We start from the raw sequence: 15409 nt of genomic DNA, 5'->3' as shown, positions 1-15409 counted from the left end.
AGGAAAAGAAATTCAAAGTACAGATTTAATTGCCTAAAACCCTAACTAGCTAGTTGACTGGAGTGTGAAATCACAAAAGAGCTATAATATCTCCCACCCACAACCCATACTATCAGCTAGAAGAACAAAAGCCCCTCATGCTTGTTTGTTCTAACAAAAGAGAGCAGCAGAAAACAACTCTACTGAAGTACCAGCAGATAGTAGCATAGAACAGAGGACCAACAGAGGACCCCAGTTCAGTGAAAAAAAAGATGGTTGGTGGCCTAATGGCTATAATCTCACAGAACTACATCCCTTCAGCTCTGCATCTATCATTCTTACTGCTACTTTTTGTGTGTTTTTAGTGCTGTCAGTTCTCAAGATTAATTGGTTGAAATGTTACAATGTAATCCATATTGTTATGACTAATCCTATTTGTAAAATGCAATAATTTTTAAAAGAATCAATTAGCCAGGTATAGTGAAAAGCATCCTTATATCCTGATACCTCACCATCTTGTTTCAGAGGACCATATTTGACTTTTTTCCCTATGATATATTTAAATACTGTTGGATCAACTTTGGGGAAAGATTACATTACATCCCCCCCCCTCAGAATATCAGAAATCTTGTATATGAGAAACTGTAAGGAAAAAGCTGACAAGAAAGGACAAGGAAGATCTAGATTTTCAAAGATCCTGATTATTATATCTTATTATTTCCATCAGTGGGAACTTGCATCATGTCTTGATAGGGTACCAGATTCTCAACATGCTCTACATAGTATAAGTTTGGCTGTCAGTGGATGGAGTGTGAGTAGCATTTACATAGGAGGGTGGAAGCAAAAGGAAGTCAGTTTCATAGCTGAACAATGAAGTTTGCCGCCTGCAGTTCAGTCCCCTGAGTCTTCAGATACATTGATCATTAAGATGGAGAGGAGCAAAAGGACGTCATACCTCAGAGTCATGCCTTTATTTTACAAAGCAGAAGAGAAAAAAACTCATAATCTGCGATCTTTGCCTACAAGGCAGCTCTATATCCTTAGTATGCTCCCATGAAATACTCTGAAAAAAGTATTTTTAAAAAAATCTGTTTTGGGTGCATGTCCGGATCATTAGTAATGTTGCTTCTAAGCATTCTTGGTGAATATTTGATAAATACTAGTTGACTAGATAAGTTGACAACAATTATTAGTTAACTGGTAATTACTTTCTTTTAAGTGACTTGCTGACTTAGAAACACAAAGTACTTCATCCCACACTAGTAGCAGTTGTGACTTTTGCTTGTGTACTTATTCAGACACATGTCCATCAGCAAAACCATTTCATTTCAACAAAGGGTGAAGTTTATGGAAAAGTGCAGATAGATTTTAGTGAAATAATTAAAATATTATAACCAATTAATCATGTAAGCATACAATTAGAGAATGTTTGGGAGTTCAAAAAAGGCAAATTGAAAGAAATCATTCCCCCCCATTTTCAGAGGTCCTTTAAAAGAAACCATCTTATCTAGACTCTTATTTCCCTCAGCCTTAAGAACCTTATGAGTCAATTTTGGGGTTTTTCATCCACCCTTTTTTTGATTTTATTGCTATCTTCTATTTTGAATACCACATTCATTTCCCTTTTACTGGCACCTTACACACATACACACACACACACACACACACACACACACACACACACACAAACACACACACCATGTTCCTTTTAACAAGGAAAGATACCTCCAAAACAAAGCCAACATATTAAGCACAATTTACCCATTTAATCATATTTAACAGTTTATAGCCATCCTCCTTCAGTCCCCCTCCCTCTACTGAAAGGAGATATATTTCACTATCACTTCTCCAAGACAGAAATTTCATTACAGAGAAATCACCAAGGTTCAACTGTTTTTAGTCTTCTTATCAATTTATATTGTTCTGATGATTCTGCTTTCATTCTTCTGCATCTCTCCATACAAGTCTTTCCATTCCCATATACTTCTGACAAACTCAAATAAAAAAAAAAAGAGCAATTTTCCCTGAGGAATAAGATAAACCTGAGAAATTAGGATATGAGTCAGCTTACCTGGCTGAAGTTGAACTTAAATTCTGTACCTTAAGTGCTTATTAGAAACCCTCTGGAGCTCTAACAACATCATGTCTGTTCAGTGAATAGTAAGTGCCTTGTAGCAGCTGCTTTCGCTAAATAGCTCCCTGGAACTCAGCTCTTCTGCTCTGGAACAGCCTGTTGGATCTTTTACAAATCACCTAATGCTTTGCATTTCCCATGTTCTACATGAAATTCAGAAGGGGAGAGGAAAGTGTACATCATTGGGATAAAGAAATGGTGGAGATTTATAAGGAAATTATTATTACTTTTGTAAGAGTTCTCACCTTGGGGCAGCTAGGTGGTGCAGTGGATAGAGCCACTGGTCCTGGAGTCAGGAGGACCTGAGTTCAAATTTGACACCAGACACTTAATAATTACCTAGTTGTGTTACCTTGGGCAAGTCACTTAACCCCATTGCCTTGCAAAAACTAAGGGGAAAAAAAGAAATATTTAGATAACATGAATCTTTAATATGTTAGATAAAAGAATCATATTCTAAAAAAATTTCAGTTTTTGATAGATGTCACCATAAAGAATACTCATAAAATTGTGTGGAATGAAAAGTTCTTAAAATATAGAGACCTAGAAAAAGAGAGCAAATTGAATGGACACAACATCCGCATTATACTGTGAAGTCCTATACTTGGTTCCAGAAACAAAACAAAACTGCATTAGTATAAGATTGGGAAGGCATAACCAGACAAAAGTTAACCTGAAAAAGATCCGATTTTAGATGACTACAAACAGTAGGAATCAGCAGTGTACCATGGAAGCCATAAGCTTAAAAAAATCACATGGTATTGGATTATATTAATAGTATGTGAAAGATAATAGTCCTATTTTCTGCTCTGATCAGAATATATCTGGACTATTTTGTCCAGTCCTGATGGTCTCACTTTGAGAAGTACATTGAACAAATGAGATAATATTTATAAAGCACTTACATATTAGACCCTTAATAAATTTTTGGTACATATTGAACACTTGGTTGGTACATATTAGACACAACAAATTTTTTTCTTCTTCTTCAATGCAAACTGAGGGCACATAAGTTGGTAGGAGAATATATGATTTGAGGGTTGATAAGAAATTGGACATATTTAGCTAATAGCTTAGGAAGTTTGTGGTCTCAGTTTTCGAGTATGTGAAGTGCTGTAACATGGAAGAGAAATTACATTTTCTTTCTTTAGCCCCAAGATGCAAAACTAGAAGCAATGGCTAGGAGTTACAGAGCAATAAATTTCAGATCAGTGTAAGGAAAAAATACCTAATAATGAGAGCTGCCCAAAATGGAATGGGCATGAAGGGCCTTCTCCTTTACTTGAGTTTATCATTCAGAGGCTTGGTACCCTATGCTATGGAAGACATTTGGGTGGCAGCATTTTATAGTGGAAAGAACAATCAGAAGGGAGCACTCCTGTGATCAGAAAACCGATATTCAAATCTTGTTTCTGCCACTTACTTTGGGTGACCTTAGGCAAGTCACTTAAGCTCCCTGAGAATCATATTCCTCATCTGTAAAATGGGGGTAGGGAAGGGAGAAGCTCAAATATATGGTCTCATCTAGCTTTCAATCTTTGATTCTATTTTCTTTTTCTTGGACTTGACCAGAAGTTCTCAAAATGTTTGGTCTTTTTTTACACTCATAAATTATTGAGCTTCCCATAGAACTTTTGTTTGTGTGGGTTATATCTCTCTCAATATTTGCCATATTAGAATTAAAATGTCAGTACTATTATGAAAATAGTTTTGGCTTCAAAGACCTCTTGAAAGAGCCTAGGGACATTTAAGGGGTCCTAAGACCACAATGAGAACCACTGAAATAGAAAATGTCCCCTCTAACACAAAATTTGTGATTCTGATTTGGTAGCTTGGTGCATTCAGCAATAGAAAAAGTAACTCAGTATAAATGGTGTAAGGCAGTTTTTCAGGAAACTTTTCCTCCAGGGAGCATATTTACAGTTTGGTGGGGAGAGGAAGGGGATTTCGTTATTTTGCACAATTTTTCTTTAATTCTGGATTTTACCACTTTTTGTTCTTCTCTCTTTACCCTGCTTGGTGTTTCCCTACCTGGCAGAGCCAGGGAATGGTCCTAAAGAGAAAGTGTCCTTCCCTTTGTCTCTACCATTGTTCCTTAGAAGACATATTGACAAATTCATTCAGCTCCCAAACTGGCAAATGACTTTATTGATGGCTACAGCCTTACAAAGAGTGATCTTCCTTTTCAAGGGCAGAATCTAGCAGGTCACCTTGTCTCTCTTCTCTTTCTTCCCTTTTCCCCTCCCTCTCTTTCTTCTTTTTTTTACTTCCTCTGTCTCCTCCTTTCTTCTTTTATCTCTTCCTCTCCCTCTATCTGTTTCTCTCTCTGTTCTTTCCTCTCTCCTAAATGAGAGAGGGACTCACTTCCTCTATTGATCTATGCTTTTTTTCTTGATAGAATCTTTTTAATGGAGGCAGGGAAGTATATGCAGGGGAGTGCTTTCCACAATGTATTCCAGACTACTGAGGAAGGGCACAATGAAGACTCCTGCCTCTCCAGCTCAGGGATATAACCTCGATCTAAGGATATCAACCAAACAAATAGGAACCTTCCCCTTCGGTTAAGAGACTTCTTTCCTACTTGAGCTTCTTAATTCCTGTCTTTCTTGCTCTCTCCCACCAGTAACCTCCTCTCCTAACATCTAGATCCTCAAGATTCAGCTGCATCTAGTAACAAAGCAAGTGATTCCTTCTTTACTGTAGAAGATGAACCTAGAACTCTTTAATGGGGATTTTCATTTCATTTGAAAGGGAATAAAAGGGATTGGCAATGTATGTTTAGATCTGTTCCTCAGTTTCCAGTAGGTGCCTTCCATGGAGTCCTGTGTTTATCTTCATGTCTGTTTTGGGGTGCTCTGAATTCTCTAAATGTGCTTTGATCATCCCATTTTTAGTCCTATTTATTATCCGTATCTATGTGGCTGTGGTGAGGGTTGTTTTACTGTGGCAGCATAGCAAATTGCTCTTTAATAACAATCTCCGATATTTAATTTTCATTGAAGTGAGAAAGGAAAATTACTAAGAGAGTGATATGTTTAATCCTGGTGCTGAGAAGCCTGTTTCATTCCACTCCATCCCAGCGTGCCGCGGTGTCTCAGTGCCATCATTCCACTGAGAATAAAGGGCTCTGTCTGCCTGATAATTGTTCCGATATCTTTTCAATTACAGTTTTTGACAATGTTTGTGACAGGCATGTCGTATGTAAGAATACAGAACAGAGGGAGGGTTGAAAGTTCTTTGCTGCATCTTATTTACATTTACAGAATCTGCAAGCCCTCTCCTCCTGCCACTCTCTTGCATTATACCTTATCTTTCTCCTTCCTAATCTTTTTTCTTTTTTTCTGTTCTTTTTTCCTCCCTTGTTTCCTTTGCTCCATTTCTCTTTCCATGTATCAGAGAGATGCACAAGTTTGGAGTCATGAGAACTGGGTTCTAGTTTGAATACATGCACACACACGAACAAGAAGGGTGACCTTCAGTAAGACGGGAAACCTCTTTTGTTAAAGGGGGGGAAGGAATTATTTACCCTTCTTCCTCTCTCCCTCTATTTTCCATTTTTCTTTCTTTCCTCTTAACATTAATTCTGATTTCTTTTCCTTCTGAATTTATCTCAGCTCATGTAATTTGTCTTTTCACTTTATGAATGGGGATAATTTGTGAATAGAAATTACTTCCAAATGTTTCAAAAATATTTTCTAAGCAATTGCTTAAACATATCCTCATTCCCTCCACTCCAAAGGGAATAAGAGTTTAGAAGGACACGGATTCTAGGAAAAGCCTGGAGCACTCCTAGTCTATACCCCATCTTATTAAGCGTTCTTGATCCATTGCCCCAACTATACACTGACAGAGTCCCCTATAGTAAGGGAGAAGGGAGGGATAGGCTAGACAGATTCGCATTTGCCCACCACCACCCCCTCAAGAATATCCAAGGAAATATAAAGGGAGGAAGAACTTCTATCAGCCCCTTTCAGGCTTTTTTTAGGCCCTGCTGGTCCCTCCTGCAGTTCAGGGTAGAGACAATTTACAGAAAATTAAATCTCCTATTTTAAAACCCAAGGCTTCTTTAGTGAGAGTCTTGGGAATCCCTGTTTGAGGAAGTTGTTTGTTTGTTTGTTTGTTTGTTTGTTTTTCCAAGACACATTTTTACTCTGGAGTAATCCTGGGAGGTTTTTTTTGGTTGTTTTGTGGTTTGGTTTGATTTTGATTTTTGTCAGCAGGTATGTGTACACTAGAATAAACTCGTATTGTTCCTGCTTCTACCCTAATATCCTCTTATGGAGAGAGTGAGCCCTAGGCTGGTCCTAGAAATAATGGAGTGAAGGTAATTTATTTTGGCTACTGATTCATATGTCTTAAGGTTTGATGTTAGACTGTGGCCAACTATGATCTCACTTAAAGTAAGATAGATGGGAAGGGGAAGTGTCAAGGAGTTTATTGTTCAAATGTTTGACATAGGTTGGCCTTTCTAAGTTATTTGAACATGTTTAGTGAGGATGTAGAATTGGGGGGGGGTAATAAAGTATAATATGCTAAAAAGATTTCATCTTTTAATTGAAAAGCAAGAGTTCTGTGTCAACTGAATGATAGATTAAGGAAAACAGATGTTAGAAAGGCCAATAAAATTCCTTTATTCCTTACCCAGAAATAATGTTGTTTTTTTAGCTTAGAGAATTCAGATTTTTAAATGAAAAATCAGAAGACAATCTATTCCATGTGCCAAACCTAGACATATGAACAAGACAGAGTGAAGCCTAGTAAACAACCACTGATCTGATTGGTCATTCTTTGCAGTCACTCAGACCCAGGGTCCCTTTTGAGTTCATCAAAATCCCTGGAGACAATTTCCAGGAAGTAATCTCAGGGGTTTCACAAAAAAAATACCCCAGCCCTCCTCCTCAGAGAAGAAACATCCCAGAGGTACTACACTTTCCATTTTCCTCTTCTTTTCCTTTCCTTCCTGGCTTACACTATTTGATAACAAGAGCACTTTCAGCCATGGTAGGCAGCTGCAAATATTTGACCCCCATCTCATTCTCACTTTTGCATATGTTTTTCTGGGAAAGAGTTGCCAGCTCTTTGACAGCGACCTGTTTTCATATGACTTAGGTGCAAGATTCATAGAAATGTGTCTCTCAGCCAACTTGGGGTGTGATTTAAGATCTATGTGTGGATGGGCATAGTAGAACTAACTCGTCAGCTATACAAACTGAGATGTTGGATTTTAAGAGCCTTGGTTGTTGCTAAGATACCGGATATCTTTGGAGGCTCTCCAGACTATTTTCCCCCCACTATCATAGCAATTCTGAATATTTCCTCTTACAAATGTAGTTAGATAGGTTATATGCCAAACTGAAGCTAGAATTGTTACAAAACATTTCCTTGAGTGCAGTTTCTTTAGTGTTGTTTCATTCATCTACTATATACTAGGGGAAAAAATAAAATCAAAAAAGTTCTATTAAATAAATGTGCCAAGTAAGAAGCAAAAAAGGAAAGTTTCTACAACTTTTATGTGCTCAGAATTGTCTCACAAGCATTTTTCCCCTCTATTTAAAAATTGATAACCTAGAAATACAGATTGCAGAGGTCTACAACTTGTTTATGGTACAAAAGTGGCACCTACTGGTAAGTCACAGCTAAATTTGGAGTTTAGATTTGTGTATGACCTTGACCACAGTTATATCCTCTTGAGAAGACTTTCTAATGATTTTCTATGTCTGGAAGGGCAAACCATCTTTAGATGTATAAATATTAAAAAAGGCATCTTTGGAATGAGAGTACTAGTTTCAGGGCTACAAAATGACTCTAGCTTATAATTAAAAACAACTACTAGCTAACTAACCAGGAGCACTGTGTATAAAAGGGATGGAGGGAAAGACAATTTAAAATATTTGCTTCAAAAAAAACTGGGCAAACCTTGGACATTCATATTTCCCTCTGACTTAACAAACCAACTCTTTATTGTCTGAATATGGCTGATAGGTTAGATAGACTCTTGTCTGGCCCCTGCCTATTTAATTCTCCAAGGCTGCTCCAACCATCTGCCCCTTAGAACAGGCAGCCCTTTTCCATTCCTGACTTTGGAGTTTTTCGTTGTCACTGGTTTTTTTTTTTCTGTCTCTGTGACATCTCTGGAACTATGGAAATCTCCCATAGAGGGGGAATTTGAGCACTTGTATGTAATGCTGCATACTTGAGACACTTAAGTCAGGAACCCAGGTTGTAAGCATTGTGGTCTTGTGATGTACTTACTTGGGGGGAAACTATAGATTTTTCAGCTTCAAAGAGCTTCCTTCCTACCTGCTTAGAATTTTTTTTTTCCACTTTCAAAGTCAACCAGCCTATGGGTGGGCACTACAAAGAGAAGAGTAATAATAAAAAAAAATCAAAGGATGAATGGACTTCTTCGAGGAAAATTTCCCAGATACATTAAAATGGAAGGGTCATCCAGAGACTTTTGTTTGCCTTGAACTTTTCTGACCCATGCAAAGAGCCCTCTGCAAGAATTGAGCATCAAGGAGTTATCAAGTTGGTTTTTAATTCTTAAGGACTTAGATGATTTTTAGTGACCCACAAGCAATGAATTCCTCCAAAAGCCTACTTAAAAACACAGGCAAACCTGTTATGTATTGATTGCCTTGCCACCTTTGACAGAAAAATAACTTTTCTCTTTTCCAATAATTTTAGAACACCCAACAGAAAGCAAACTCAACGGCAGGAACTGTTTTTGCTTTGTAATCTATAAGTGCTTAGGGGAAGTAGACAATAAATGCCTGTTAGTTGGGTTTTTGGTCTTTGGACCCCTGGACCCTACCACAGTGCCTTGCCAACAGGAATCTGAATCAAATTGAAAAAATCTAGCATTCCTCAACCTCTTCCTCTTCCTAATTTACATTTAATTTTTGTCAACTGCTTTTTAAATAAACATCTGACACATGATTCTTGCCCTGCATGTGACAGGCATCTATGAAGGTCACATCCTCTTCCCATTCAAATCTCTGAAACTTTCCCAGTTTCCTCCACCCACTGCGGCTCTGGTAGTATGACTATGGATTAACACAACATCTTTCATTGCTGTCAGCCTATGGCCTAATAGAGTTAGTAGAGTGGGCTCTTTAGAGGTGCTGGTCTTGACAAGGAAAGCTCCTGTAATCTTGCCTTTGTTTAGAAATATGAACTTCGAAACCCTATTGCGGAGAGTGTCTGGGAGTCACACTGATCCGAGGCCTTGGGCAAATTCATTTGAATTGCTTTGAAATTGGATATTCAAAATTCAATAAAATAAGCCAGCCCTGATGGTACAGCTGCAGCATTCCACCCATCCAGCTGGGTAAGCCGAGATGATTTCAAGGCCCTGGACTAGCAAAGCCAGGGTGTGATGTGAAGATTATACCGGGAGCTGCCAGAGAAGTCTTTCTGGCAACCCAGCCTGCCGAATCAAGCCTGCCAGCTGACTTACAGAGCGAGGCTGGCTTTGGCTCTAAGTGGCTACACTTCCTGGCCCGCCCAGGCAGAGACTTGGTGAGAGCCGCAATTATGGCCAGAGACTGGGGAAGGGATTGCCTCAAGGGCAAATGGATGAGGTGTCGAAAAAACAATAAAATCACAACACTCCAGTTGTTTGGAAAGTGGCTGGCCCTCCAGAATGCATTGACACAGATCCAGAGCTATCAGATATGTAGGCGGGTTTAATTAAATTGTATGCAGATGCAGACAAACATCATAATTTGCCCTTGAGCAAACATTCCTGCTTTTGCCCAAAAAGCAGAAGTGTGATCCCAGATGGCAGTTGTTCAATGCCATACCTAGCAAGGTCCCATCAGTCACTGTCCACTTGGTAAAAAAAAATTCTACCAGTGGGTTCAAGAGAAGACTGTTCAACACTGCTTCTCTCACTTGGCCAAAATACTTTGGCCTCTCAGCTGTATAGGCATCAGGCATAACAAGTGCATCCTAATTACAATTTTAAATTGGCGTGTGTATGTATAAAAATACATCCACACATCCACACACACAAACAGGCACAAAAATAAAGCAAGTATTACAAGAGAACTGACTATAGCTTCAGCAGCCGCCTCAATTGGGTGTACCCCTCCTATCCTCCAAGCTGTTTCTCCAAATGAATCTCTTTGTATGTGTATGTCTATGAGTCTGCGCATGCCCGGTCCTCACCGTGCCTGCTCTCTGGAGAAGGAAGCCGTTAACCTTCCAGCCATCAAACAGGAGACATCCTGCTGCACCATACCTAAAATTCAGGTAATATGAGCGTGTACTGGGACATTGTCTGATTCCCATTCCATTGGTCTGTATGCGGTAGCCCCAATCACACAAGGACCAGCCATGAAATTTAATTTGGAGTTTTACAGACACATTTTGAATCAGAAATCTCAATAATAACTTTCCCTTTGCTCAGCCTTTTAACTGTGAAATTCAGTTGGGGAGTTTCGAAGCAGCAGGTAATGTCAGAGCACTCTAGAGGGATTTTGCCAGAATTCTACTAAAGTGCTTGCAAGTGTCATTTCCATATTTAACTAATTTCAGTTTTTAATTAGCTCCATGTGAAAAATGAGAGTTCATGCTGAGCTCCTCTGTCAGCACAGACGTTTGTTTCCTTTCTAGGCTCTCAGGACAATTAAGAAAAAAAGAGTTGATGCTACAGTAAGTGTGATCATGCATGGCTCTCTCAAGCCTTAATATTGTTCACTGACAGTGAATAAGTGACACTGCTGGGTCCCACTCACCAAACTGGGAAAGAGCAATTTGGAAAATGTTTTTAGATGCAAATTTGACTTGCAGGAGGAGCTGCACCACTTCTTAGCCATAGAAAGTACATTCTCATCTTTGAACTTGCCAAATTTCACTGTTGAAAACAAGTTTTATTGCTTTCTTCTGTGTGTTATGCTCGTGTCCCACTGCCCTGAAAAAAAATTTGCCTGCTGCTGGACTCTAACAAAACTCTTGATTACAAAAATTTGAGTTTTTTTCCCTTTTTTTTTTAGGTTTTAGCAAGGCAATGGGGTTAAGTGGCTTGCCCAAGGCCACACAGCTAGATAATTATTAAGTGTCTGAGGCCAGATTTGAGCTCCTGACTCCAGGGTCAGTGCTCTATCCACTATGCCACCTAGCCACCCCAAAAGTTTGGGATTTTGAAACAATTTAAAATGGAAATGAATTAAACCTGCATACAGTCAATTTATTACTTGCTTTCAAATATAAAACCACATGTTCCAAAAAAAAGTTTCTGTTCTGCATACAAGACAAAAATCTTTGGATCAAGTTTCTGAAATATTTTATAAAGCCAGATAGATAAAAGATCTGTTTGTCCTTTCCATAGTACTCATTTTTCCAGCCTGCCTTGTTTAACAGAGAAGATCCTTTAAAAGTTTGGAAAATAATTAAAACAAGGAAAATCGGTTTCATATTGTCTTTTCTGTTATGAATACATTGCGGTTTTCTTGAAGATTATTTTTGCCAGTTGCACAATGAGCCCTTCCTTAAAGTCATCATGATGAATAAATAATAAGATATGACAGAACACCAGATTTCCCCTATTTAAACCGTCAAGCCAAAATGTAAATGGAAGGAGCAAAACTGGGTTGTCAGGTTTTCATGGGCTTTTGAAGAAGTAAGTTACAGTCAGGAGAGAGTAGTGTAATTAGAGTTACAAGGTCTAGGTTCATATTCCAGCTCTACTATATGTGGAGGCTTAAGCAAATCACTTGACTTTTCTTAGTCTCCATTGCCTTCCAGTTCTTGATACTGTGAAGAAATGATCTTCTTTATTTTTTTTAGCATCACAATAGTGTTACTAAGGTGGTACCAATTATAAAAATATTGTGATTTCAAGGGCCTTAGGAAATTTCACTATGCCTAAATATCTCCTCAATAACCTTTGGATCTTGTAGATACTTAAATTTTAAAGCCTTCTACTAAAATTCAAATGTCCCTTCATTCCCACACCCACATAGATTAACCATAACATTTTAACAAATTTGAGAGATCACTACCTTGTGGGAATAATTCAGTTAGTAGTATATAGCATACCAGACTTGGAATAAGAAAGAACTAGATTCAGATCCGGCCATACTAGCTGTGTAACTAATGGATAAGCCATTTAATCTTTCTCAGCCTCAGTTTTCTCATCTATAAAATGAGAATAATAATAAATCTAGTAACTACCTGAGAAGGGAGTTGTGAAGCTCAAATGATATTTCTTATAAGTTCTTTGTAAACCTTAAGGACTTATATAAATATAAGTTATTAGTACACATAATATGTAGTATCCTAATTTATACCCAACCTTTATCTCTCCTTTATCCCTTGGGTTACCTGCAATTCTGATGCTTTAGAAGTTGTGGTATTTTGTTAATTTTAGATATATAATATTATCAGAAGATTATTGGTATTTAAAAAGATGAGTTTTTGTTTCATTAATGTAGTTGTTAAAGGCACTATACAATTCCTCAATTGCAATCATGTTCATTCTTCTATTTATTTCTAAGTCTCATTCAGTCCATTTGTACTTCCTGTCCAATTGTACTTAGAGGTTAATTCAGTGACCTGCTTGTATAACTTTATATGCCATAATATCAGGAAGACCTTCTTCTATTTGATTTTTCTTGTGCAGATTGCTAAAATGATCTCCTTCAAGTAGCCATAAGGCCCACTAAAGAGATCATTTTTGTATCACCAGGGCTTAAGGCAGTCAGCTCAATACCATCCATATCTAGAGAACTTAACCATCTTCATCCCCCCCCCCTTATTTGGAAACAGATATCTGTCATGAAAGTCAAACACTTTTAGAGTTTTAAGTCTTATTCTTTTATGCCTCATTAATAATATGAAAAATATTTTTATATAAATTTTTTTAAAATAGAAACTATCATCATTTCAGGATATGAATGAAACATACATAAGAAGGGATGTATTCTTATAAGTATTCCTATAAGTACCTATATTGATCTATTGAGTCAAATCCTTTTTTTGAGGGGGGATGATAAAGAGCTAGACAAGGTAAAATTACTATTATGCTCTTCATTCAATTTGGTGACTAAAAATGTTTTTTGTAGAAAACTATATGCTAAATCTTATTTCTTATTTCTTTTACTTCTTTCAAGAATATGCTCCTCCTCCTCCTTCTTATTGTTTTGGAAGGGAATTTGTACAGGGTAAAATCACGTTGCCCTTGACATCTTTCCTGCTGACTTGTAGATCAGAATTTTGCTGGCTATGACAGTTTCTAACTTCTTTTGGTCTTCTTATTATGACAACTGCTTTGTGATGGTAATTGAAGCATCTTCTCATCTGTATTCTAATTTTTTCTTATTTGGAGGTTTTGTATTTTCTTTAATTTCTCAATAATATGATTATTCCCAGATAACCAGTTCTGAAATGATTTCTGCAGTAGTGATCAATCATTTCCTGTCTGTTAAAATGGGATAGAGATTGAGTTTGTGATTTTTATTGAAATAGGGATCCTCCTAGTCAGGTAACTCCATTTACCGTTGTAGTTTAGTCCCTTCTCCGTCACCCAAAGTCTGTAGGGTTTCCTAGAATATTGAAATGTATTAAGAGCAGGACTTGAACCTTCCTGTCTACAAAAGTTCTCTATCTCCTATACACAGCTGTGTCTCTGTCAAGATATGGTCAATTTAACTTTTCTTTTTAATGATAGTTTGGCACTCACAACATTTGGCACCCTCCAATTCTATTTTGAAAAAAAAAATTATTCAGAGCATACATATATGAGACTATTGTGCAAGCATCTAGTCTTTGACTTTTTTCATCTAAAATGAAAACTATTTTCCAGGTTTTTGATGACCCTCCCATTTGACCACCTTTACATTTAAGTTATCAAGCATCTTGATTGTCAAATTGACTTGACTAGAGACTCTTGTCTTCACAAAGAACTTCTCTTCTTTATTCTTTAGAACAGATATCAGTATATTGGCAGTTGTGCTTATCCTTTGGGTTATTTAATTTACATTCATTGTTACACTGCAAGGAGAGATGACAAAGTCCCATACAATGATGTTTCTTTTGTGTAGCCTTCCAGCATGTGGAAAAGCCAATTTCACCAATTCTTTAATTTGCCTCATTGAGAACAACATGTTAGTTGTTCTTTCCTCTTAGCTACTTTGTTTCCTGCTTTTATTGATTCTGAAAATTCCACACTGACAAGGTCCAGTTACTTCAGCTGAGTGACAACATGTCTAGGTCTAATGTTTACATCTAAAATGGGGTGTCTTATTGTGTTCCTCTCCCCATCACATTGTCATTGTCATTGCAGAAGCAGAGAGGAACTAAGAAGGATAGGGAGTCATTTTTTTAAAAAAATGTTTTGCTCTTTCACAAATTGTCAGGCGAAAGAATGGATGGATCATCTTGGAGCCAGTCTCCTAGTCATAAACTTGCCCAAATTTTGATAGACTAGTCCCCCTACAGAAGGTGCATGCTCTATTAGGTCCATCTGCAAAGCTATTGGCCCAGTCTTCCACAAAAGACAGATTCCTTCCTGCCAAATTGGGGCATCAGAGAAGTATTTTTGAGTGGCAAGATAATCATAACCAAAAGAAATCAAGATGTGAGCTTAAGGTCCTCAGAAATATAATATGAGAAGAGGGAGAGAGGTTTTTCCCTCAAGCCATTAGGACTGGTCCTGGAGCTCTGAGATACCATGTAAGTGGAGCACCCCTTCCAGTTTTATTCTCCCAGTACCTTCTTATGCTGGCAGTAACTACACCAAAGAGATCTTATCCTAAGGGGCTTAGTTTAGTTCTGTCTTCATTTTAGTACCGAAACTTTAGTGGAAAGGGAACTGGAGTCTGGGAAGATCTAATCACTGACACTGATTACAGGCAGCACCACTCTTTGAGCATATAATATCTCACCTATAAAACTGGGATAATATATAATTTGATATCTACTTCATGGTGTTGTGATAAATGAATAAATGATGAATAAATGGTTGAATGAATGGCGTGTTTATTAAGTATTTATTTTGTGCAAAGTTCTATACTAAGTGCTGGGGTTATAAATAGAAAAGTAAGAGTCTTTGCTCCTGAAGGAACTCACATTATACAGGGAAAACAACACATATGAATCTAATGTATAGAAAGTGTTTTCTAAACCTTAAGGCACTATATAATGCTGTCAGTTATTATTAATTCAGCTAGGAAAGCTTTTTAAGTATCTGCTAGGTATTTGAGGCTGGGTTAAGGTATTGCTTGTGTAAAGTCTTTTTCAAAATGTAAACACAAGATATTTACTTTGGAAGGAAGGACACCATACTAAATC

General features: G+C 37.5%; 1 protein-coding gene across 6 annotated transcripts in view; it reads left to right on the top strand.

Annotated features, from left to right (window-relative positions):
* The window catches only part of TENM2 (teneurin transmembrane protein 2), a 385853-nt gene that overhangs the window by 170678 nt on the left and 199766 nt on the right, over positions 1-15409 (top strand). The window lies entirely within an intron of this gene.

The sequence above is a fragment of the Macrotis lagotis genome, chromosome 1 (genome assembly GCF_037893015.1).
Source record: "Macrotis lagotis isolate mMagLag1 chromosome 1, bilby.v1.9.chrom.fasta, whole genome shotgun sequence".
Classification (NCBI taxonomy): Eukaryota; Metazoa; Chordata; class Mammalia; order Peramelemorphia; family Peramelidae; genus Macrotis; species Macrotis lagotis.
This window is presented reverse-complemented; position numbering and strand designations above follow the sequence as displayed.